This window comes from Camelus bactrianus, chromosome 31 (assembly GCF_048773025.1).
Source record: "Camelus bactrianus isolate YW-2024 breed Bactrian camel chromosome 31, ASM4877302v1, whole genome shotgun sequence".
Taxonomy (NCBI): Eukaryota; Metazoa; Chordata; class Mammalia; order Artiodactyla; family Camelidae; genus Camelus; species Camelus bactrianus.
In genome coordinates this window covers 23,568,253-23,577,196 of record NC_133569.1, presented here as the reverse complement: position 1 = coordinate 23,577,196, position 8,944 = coordinate 23,568,253, and positions in this window count along the sequence as shown.

Genomic DNA, 8,944 nt, shown 5'->3' with positions numbered 1-8,944 from the left:
AATGGCACTTCAGAATGGGGGGCCCGATCTCCCACAAACGCCTGGCTTACAGAAGACCCTGAGTTATTCCTCGGCCAGTGAACGTCCACCAAGGACCTCTCCCCATCCTCAAGCTGTCGAACTTGCTGCTTGGACTTTGGCCTCCCTCCCCCCCTTTGTGCTCCTTGCCCAGAGGTACAGCTGCCCCCGGACCCTCAGAGGACTCACCTGTAGTGCTCACACTGCTAGGTTTCCTGAATTACAATTCTTCTGCTATTCCAGAAAAAACTCAGTTTCCGGTCATATGCGCTTGCCCCGGTTTACTTCTACTTTTAGGCTGACTGTCTTCGTCTCATGGGCTCATATTAATCTTTCCTTCCTCTGCACTCTCTACCCAGTGACTCAGCCTCCGTCTAGACAGTGTTGTCATGGCCTCTCATGATCTCCGAAAGATTTAAAAGACTTTCTGCACGATTTCAGCACCTAGTCGATGGCTACTCGATGCCTGAATGGTCTGGAGTCTTTGCAGTTTGTGCTCTTGTTTTGCGATCTGGTGTCGGCAGCCCCCGCGAGCCTGCTTCCCCTTGGCTTTTCGGCTCACGTTGCCTGAACTAAGGTTTCAGCGGCAGGCACCTCAATTTCCCTTTCTTTTACTGCTCTTGGACTTCGTTTTCACGAATAGCTGTATTTTCCGTGAGCGTGTATTCTTTGGTAAGGGATCCCCTTTCTCAAATGAGACCGACTTTCCGGTGCAGAGAAGTTCCCCGTCTGTCCAACAGAGCATCTCCTGTGTCTTTTCTAAAACTCCACTCTTGTGCTGGGGCCCCATTAATCATCGAGAAACGTAGTACAAAAGGTCCTGGCTGAACACCTGTCATCCAATCTTCCTCAAAAACGAACCGGGAGAAACCAAATCGTGTGGTCAGGTGAGTCAAGCTTGGTTCTGAAAGGACTGGCAGTCCTTTTAAACATGATTTGGTTTTGAACTGGGAGCGTAACAGAAACACACTAGGATTTTTGTGTGTGTGTGGTTTTCTTTCTTTCTTTTTTTTTTTTTTTGCCTTAACGGGGTAAAATCTGGATTTTTGAGGTGATATTATGTATTTTTGTTTGGCAATGAAATACTTTATAATAACTTTATAATATTTCTTTAAAAATTGCAAAATATGTTTTTCTCCAAGTGGTTTGCTAATATTATTATTATCATTATTATTATTATTATTATTATTATTATTATTATTATTATTATTATTATTATTATTATCATCTGTATATAAAGATAGGGAACCCAGAGCACTAAAAATGGTATTTCCAGCCATGCCACCTTCAGGACAATAGAGCTATCTATTTCTTTTCAGACCTGGTCAGCCCAAGGCATCTCTAATCTCTGTCTATTGTTCCATTTTATTCCATTTATTACCGGCCTAGGGAAACATAAGGCTCAATAATTTGTAGACACAGTTGAAATTCCTAAAAAAGGGAGGCTCGGAACTAATTTTAGAATAAGAAGAAAAACTACCATGTGTTTCTCTTAGGTTTCTAGGTGGCATGGCTGTGTTCATCCCACACGTCAACAGCTTATCCGCGTTCTCCCGTGATATTATCGACTGAGTTCGGCTTAGCACAATACTCACTCACTGAGTAGGTGAACTTGGGGGAAGGCCTTTGCTCACGGGATCTGCGAGGCCTGAGGCGAGGCAGGGCTTGGAGCCCAGCTGCCCGCCGCCTTGCCCTCACTCTGAACCTCTCCAGTGCCCCGTTCCTTCACGTGTGAAGTGGAGCACAGCACCTACCACACGACTCAGGTTTATCAAGAGGATGAGATCGTGTCTGTAAAGTGCTTAGGACCTTATCTGCCTCTTTGGGAAGCCTCTGTGCAGGTCAGTCCACACGGTGACCATTACTGCCCTGGCCAAGTGTCCAAGCTTCCGGATGATGTAATGTTGGAAATTGCAGAGCTCCTACATCAAGGTGATTCATTTATGGACAAAAACACAGACCCAGGGAAGGAATAGGTGATCACAGAGGGTGGACCTAAAAGATGTAACAATCAGTGGGAAAGTCAACCCCAAATGACTTCTGACCCTGAAGCTGTAACGCCTTCCATTCAGAAATTGTATGTGTGTCAGAGGCACCAAATGAGGCTTTGTGAAAATTAATGAACAGAAACCTTAATTAAACAGAACTGGGAGGCCAGCGGGGGGCGCTCCCATGCCCCGCGGGGACAGCCGAGCCTAACAGGAGGAAGAAAGACGCCGTCTCTTTCCCCGCAAGGATTCAGCCGATGAAAATGCGCGCTCTTTTTGTTCACTGCGTCCCTCCCAACTTTTGTTGCCCTCTGTAGAAGAGTTCTCCCTCCTTTGCCCTGCGGGGACTCACACATGGCCCATCACGTTTGCATTACTTGATCTGCAACCCACTGCTGACCCCAGTAAACCCTGTTTGCTGGAGAACTCTCTGGCAGCCTGTGGGTTTCAGCAGCTGCAGTCTTTTGACCAAATGCTGACCGTGACAAGCTCTCATGGTTTCCCGAAGCTGCACACTGCGCTGTGTTGGGGCTGAACGGCAGAAGACAGGTGAGCACAAGTGTGTATCAGAGAGCCGGGGTTTTACAGGACTGAAAACGTACACGTGAACCAGCGGGCCAGCAGAGGTCAACACAGCCCCAGGCTCCGGCCAGTGGGCGCACTCCAGTCCAGGTGAGCCGCGGCGCCTGCTGCTGCACCAGTCCACCCGCACGGGGACGGACCGGCCTCAAGACCCACCCTGACCGTGCAGTGCTCCCAGTGGCTCCTTGCACCATGATGCTGGAGATCTGCATGTTTTCCGTGAAAAGTTGGAGAAGAAGAAAAGACACGGGGCTGGGGCTGGGGTGGAAGGAGCCGTAACCCCCTGCTGTAAACCTGTGAAGAGAGACAAGGAGGGAAGGCTTTGGCTGCTGTCAGGAAGACCTCACCAGGGACTGAGGAACCAGACCAGAAAATGTGTCGCTCCCCAGAAACGCTGAGTGTTCTGTCCCCACGAGGACTCAGGGCACACTTGACGGTCCTCTTCACAGAGGCTGCAAGGAATTTCCTCTTCTGGGTTTCAGGCTGGGATGAGAGTGTCTCAGTTCAATTCCTTTCCTGCTCTGTGGCTCTGTTTCCAAATTACCTGCATTAGCCATAACACAGTTTGATTTTCTTTCTCCCCAGGGATCGTTTGCATGCCCCTGTACCACTGCACCCTGCCTGATGAGGGTCTCACCAGAAAAGAAGAACCAACTCTGCTTTAAGGGAGAACTTTTAGTTACATAATGAAGATGGTGGTTATCGTGTATAATTGCAAAAAAACCAAACCGCAAACCAAACCAACACATAGCATGACATCAGCAAAATAAATTTTGTAAACAAGCCAAGATTAAAAAAAAAAAAGTGGTTTCATTGCAGGGATAGGGTGCGCCTGGAGCGGACAAGCCAGGTGGAAGACTGAGGCCATCTGGAGAGGCATAATGGGGGTTACCGCCCCTAGATCGCCAGGCGCAGGCAGGAGGGAGGGCTGCTGATGGTCAGGGCCATTGCTGGGAGCTGGTGCCACAGGTGGGCTCCTTCACCAGGACCCAGAGCAACGGAGCAGCCGCCAGAGAACCCTGGTTCTCAGTGTCCCACCAGTGCCTTCACTGTCAGAACCATCCGGAAGCCAAACGTGGGTGCCTGGGAAATGCAGCCTGCAGGAGCCAGCCCCCTGCATCGGTTTGTTGTTGCCAAAATAATGCAGAGGACCATTCAGATGGAGGATCAACTCTCCGGGCAGGCGAGGAGTATGCAAGTCAGAGAGAGCCAGTGGGCTCACACGCGATGCTTAGAAAACACTTGCTTCTGATGGCAAATCCTTATTTCTGGGGGTAAAACTGTACCTGGTCACGATCCCAGAGCAACAAAATTCAGCCCACCAGCAGTAGATAAAAATGTTGAGAAAAGTATCGAGCAGTTATTCAATTTTAGAGAAGAAAATTATGACGAAATTTAAATTTGTCCGGAAATAAAGTAGTGTTCTCATAAACAGAAATATGTAAGAATTTTGGTGACTGTTAAAAACATTTTTGAAAGGTCAGGCTAAAACTGCCGGCATCTAGGCCAAGCTGGAAAATCGTCGCTGCAGCTTGCCGATAGCAGTCCGGCAGCTCCTGGGAACTGTGGCCCTAGGACGGCTCTGCACGCGCGAGCACACGGTGGTGGTGGGATGAACTGGAAGACCGCCACGTGAGGGACCACCACTCAACCCGAGTGCGTTACAGAAAACATCAGCGGGGCGAGGGAATCCCACTGATGGCGTAAGTGAGACTCCTTAATGATCACGGAGAAAGAAAAATCCGGAGATCAAAAAGTTGACTGGAGGCAGGGGACCTGGGTGGAGTCTGGAGCCCTCTCCAGGTGGCGCTGGGCTGTGGCTCTGACCCGGCTGGCTGTGCCCAGTGGGGTCCGACCCTGGGCTCTTCCACCGCCCGTGGACATTGGGTTTCTTCTCGCGCCACACTTGTGTGTCCATCTGTCTCCTTGCCCGGCCATCGCTGATTCTCTGGGTGTGACCAAGTCTCATGAATGACACCTACTTCGTGTGAGGAGAGATACAGAGATGTGAGGTGTGGCGTCCTTCTTCAGTCCCGACCTCTAGCAACCTGACAGTAGCGACAGTGATGCTGTGTCACTGAACTGAAACTCTCTCTGCTCCAGGAACACTGTCTCGTGACTCCAGGCGCATCTGTTTCTGTTTTAAACTTCTCGAGTACTCTCTGGCTTTTCCGCTTTTTCTGTAAACAGCATTATTTTGTATTCTGTATTTATCCCACAAATAACTTCTTAGCTCCGGGGTGGTAATAACTATATCTTATACTCTATGTTTCTCCCGTTTCTCTTTATTACTATTGAGCGGCAAACACTTACAAGAAGAGAATGTGTCGGGTTAGAAGAAGAAAACGTGTCAGGATGGATTAGCGGAAACCGAAAGCGTAATTCCATGAATTCAGGGGACACATGTAGGTTGGGGTGACGGTCCCCGGAGGGGCTGGGTAGGTCAGCTGGCGCAGAAGTTTAGATTATCCTGCCAGGTCATATATCTGATACGGTCACAAAAACCTAAGTTTTGCTCTTCTGCAATGTTCTCTCCCTTATAATTCTGATTTTCTGAACCATCTGCCTGACCTGCATGTGCTCTCTGTGTGATTTATCATGATCTATTGGCACCAAGTAATCTGGGTTTTTTTTTTTTTTTCTCTCTCTCTCTCTCTCTAGGCAATGCTTCCCACTCAACAATTATTTGGGAGACAATGGAACCAATTACCTCACTTTGAATATATTTAAAATCATCCGCAGTTTTAGACAGCATTTCTTCAAGTAAAGAATGTTTGATTCCATTGTATAACTTTTAAGTTCATTGGTAAAATGCATCCTTCCCGTTTTCGCTCTTTTAAAAGGAGGCTGTAGGCTCACACTTTCTGAAAACAAGAAACTCATGGAAAGGAGCCATTTGCTCTCTTTAAAGCAGTCAGTCCGTGGTAGTCTATTTTGGGCAGGGGATGGAAAATTGCTTTCATCCCTTTTATGACATCTGATTATTCATTGTGGTGCCTAAAGTGCCACCTCATCTCTGCAATGACTGAGTCGTCACGTCCGCCAGGACAGGTGCAAAACATGCCCGCGCGTAAGTAAGAACGTTGGACCTCAAGTCTCTGCTCTCAGTATTGAAGATGCGGCTGAAATCAGATGATGACGCCGTGCGGGAGTGGGAGGCGGTGAGGGAGGGCAGTCTTGGAAGAGTGATGCCTGAAAATATCCCAGCCTTGATAACCTTAGATTCTGGAAGCATAACGAAATTAAAACACGGTAAAGCAAAAAGAAGCCACAACTGGGCATATGACAGTGAAACCCCAGCGCACCTCATTCTACTGTTCTTTGCTCTATTGTGCTGTGCAGACATTGCAATTTTTTTTACAAATTGAAATTTCGTGGCAACTCTGCATCAGGCAAGTCTATTTCTCCCACTCACTTCAAGTCTCTGTGTCACATTTTGATAGTTCTGAACAGTATTTCAAACTTTTTCATTATTATTATATTTTTATGACAATTTGTGGTCAGTGATCTTTAATGTTACTATTGTAATTATTTTGGTATTTTTAAGCAATAAACTATTTTAAAATTAAGGTACATACATTTTTTTTAGACATAATGTTATGGGACACTTAGTAATAGACTGCATAACTTGTATAGAGACTGGTAAAAAAATTTGTGTGACTTGCTTTAATTTTTTAATTAAGTATAGTTAATTTACAATGTTGTGCTAGTTTCTGGTGCACAGCACAGTGATTTAGTTTTATTTATATATATATATATATATAAATAATTGGCACCAAGTAATCTGGTGCCAATCTGGTGCCAATACATATATATATATTCTTTTTCATTTTCTTTGTCATTGTAGGTTGGTGACGCACTTTATTACAAAACTCACTTTATTGAGATGGTCTGGAACTGGACCTGCAGTGTCTCTGAGGTGTGCCTTCTGGAACAATAAAGGTGAAATGGTGCATCTTAAAAATCTCCATAAAACACTCCCCCAACAGATTAACTACAAAGAAAATAGGTTGATGGCGGGTAACTCACAAGCAACCATGGAGGCCAGAATGCAGCAAAGACTATTAAAAGCTCACAAATGTACCCACGACGAACATTTTTGTGGAAAAAACTGGTTGTAGTGCCAATAAGCCATCAGTAACGTTACTTGCGAAGGAAGTATTAGAAGAAAAAAATGATTGCAAAAGAAAGAGCTGAGATACGAGAAATAATTCTGAAAAATTAAACCAGTATCAGTAAGGGAATCAAAATGAAAACTGACTGTTTAGAAAAATGGGATGTTTAGGTTTAAAAAGACAGCACTCAAGTTTTGAGTTTTTGTAAGTACATAAAAGGGAGAGGGATTGTGTTCAGCGTTTTACATTTATTTTAAACAGAGTGTAGAAATATTGTTAAACTTTGGACTCTTAAGCATGCATTTTTAAGTATAAGTATTAAAATTATCTGGTGATCAATGACAGAATAAAACTAGAGGATATGGCTTTCAACGCAATAGAGGAAAAGCCAGACTGAAGCACAGCAATTCATTCAAAAAGAATGTCGGAAAAAAAAAAGAAAATCATATAGGAAAGTCGTAAAAATGAAAGCCCCAAATGTTATGCTCCAGGAAGGCCAATGGATGCTTGTTGGTAATTTCCTGGGCCATCTCAGGTGTCACGGGTCCTTACAGCAGAATCCTGGAAACCAAGGCGTTGTGAAATGATTTCTTCTCGCACCCTCACCACGGTAGCCAGGTGTCCTGGAAAGGGACACCTGGGGACCCCACACTGCACGCTCGCAGCCCCAGCAGCCCCAGGAAACAGCCTGGGTCCAGCCCCAGCAAACGCTGAGGACGCCTCCCCTGTCTGTGCTCCGACTTGACCTCGGGCGGGTCGGATTCGGCGTCCTCCGGTGCTGGTTGCCTCTGTGAGCTGCTCCTCCTTACCTCATGACTGGCTTTCACCTCGAATGTAAACGTGTGTAGTATTATTATTACTTTTGGTTGTTTATTTTTATTTTATTCTCTTTTTGTTTTCTCTTTGTCCCGATTTATACCGACTTGCTACACCATTTCCCAGACTTTTAGCTTTGACCTCCTCCCATTCACAGTTTCCAAATTGTTTTATTCCAGGATAGTTGGGATTTGCTTTGCAGTCTCTCTGAGAAAATTTTAAGAGCTGGAGTTATTCCGTTTTGACTTACTAACAGGTCAGGTATATTTAGTTTTAATCCTAGTATCTGTTTGATGGTTTCTGTTTAGAATCTTCCTTTATTTCCTCTGTATTGCTTTTTATTTTTTGTCTTTATAAGTCACTCTAACAATTTTAAGGTTTAGTGATATTTTTGGCTATTCTGGAGATTAACTTCTATAATGTTTAAGTGTATATATTTTAGGTATATGTGGTAGATATGGACATAAAACTCGATTTCCTGATTTCTTGACTTCTGCCCTTTGCTTCAGAGCAAATGGCATTAATGACATGGCCTTGTATTGGAGAGTATGGAAACCAACAGACTGTGAAAAGGAAATTATCTTTGAGGTAGGCAGACATCTCTGGGAGACCTGATGACAGGTGGCTGTTTCCGCAGGTATAATCTGCCATTGTAGTAAATTTTTATGGGTACCATTTGAAGCACGCAATGTTTGACTCTCTTGATGATTTTAATTTCTATAGCATATACTTGAAATTAGGCAAATTGATCTTTTTAAAAAAAAATTAGTAGAGGCTTTCAAAATGCTCAAGTTTTAAAATGCTAACCTAGAGGAAAACAGCTCATATGAAGAAATTACTCTAGTGAAAAATTATTCTCTGGTTCTAAGTCAGAAAACTGAAAAGGCCTATTTGACATTTGAAGCCACTAGAGTGTCATTTAATGCATTGTCAATTATGAACCAAATACCATAAATATGAATGTATCAGAGAACACAAATGCAGTAACCCAGTGTAACAGGCAGCTGTGGAGATCAGGTAGGGAGGGTATTTAAAATAATTGAATCATGTTTGGCTACTGGCCTTGAGAAGCTAAAATTAGTTTTAAATTCATATGTAAATATATAACCGGGTATAAATGTTAGCATACGTTGCTGGATGATGATTGAGATTTAGCCAAAGACACATTTTCAGAGGAAGGTCTTTATTATGAATGAACCATGGTGATCAAAAGGGTACAAAATACTTAGATAATGAAGAACCATTTAATAGACCCAAGAAATTGGGCTGAGATCAAATGTAGAGAGGGAAACTTGAATTTTGAAAGGGTATTATTTCCAGGTTTTGTGAGAAAGCCCTCCTTTTTCTTATTTTCAACTGTGTTACAGATTCCCCAGCGTGCATAATGATCTATGCACATTAAGTGCGTAGATTTCTGTAACGCAG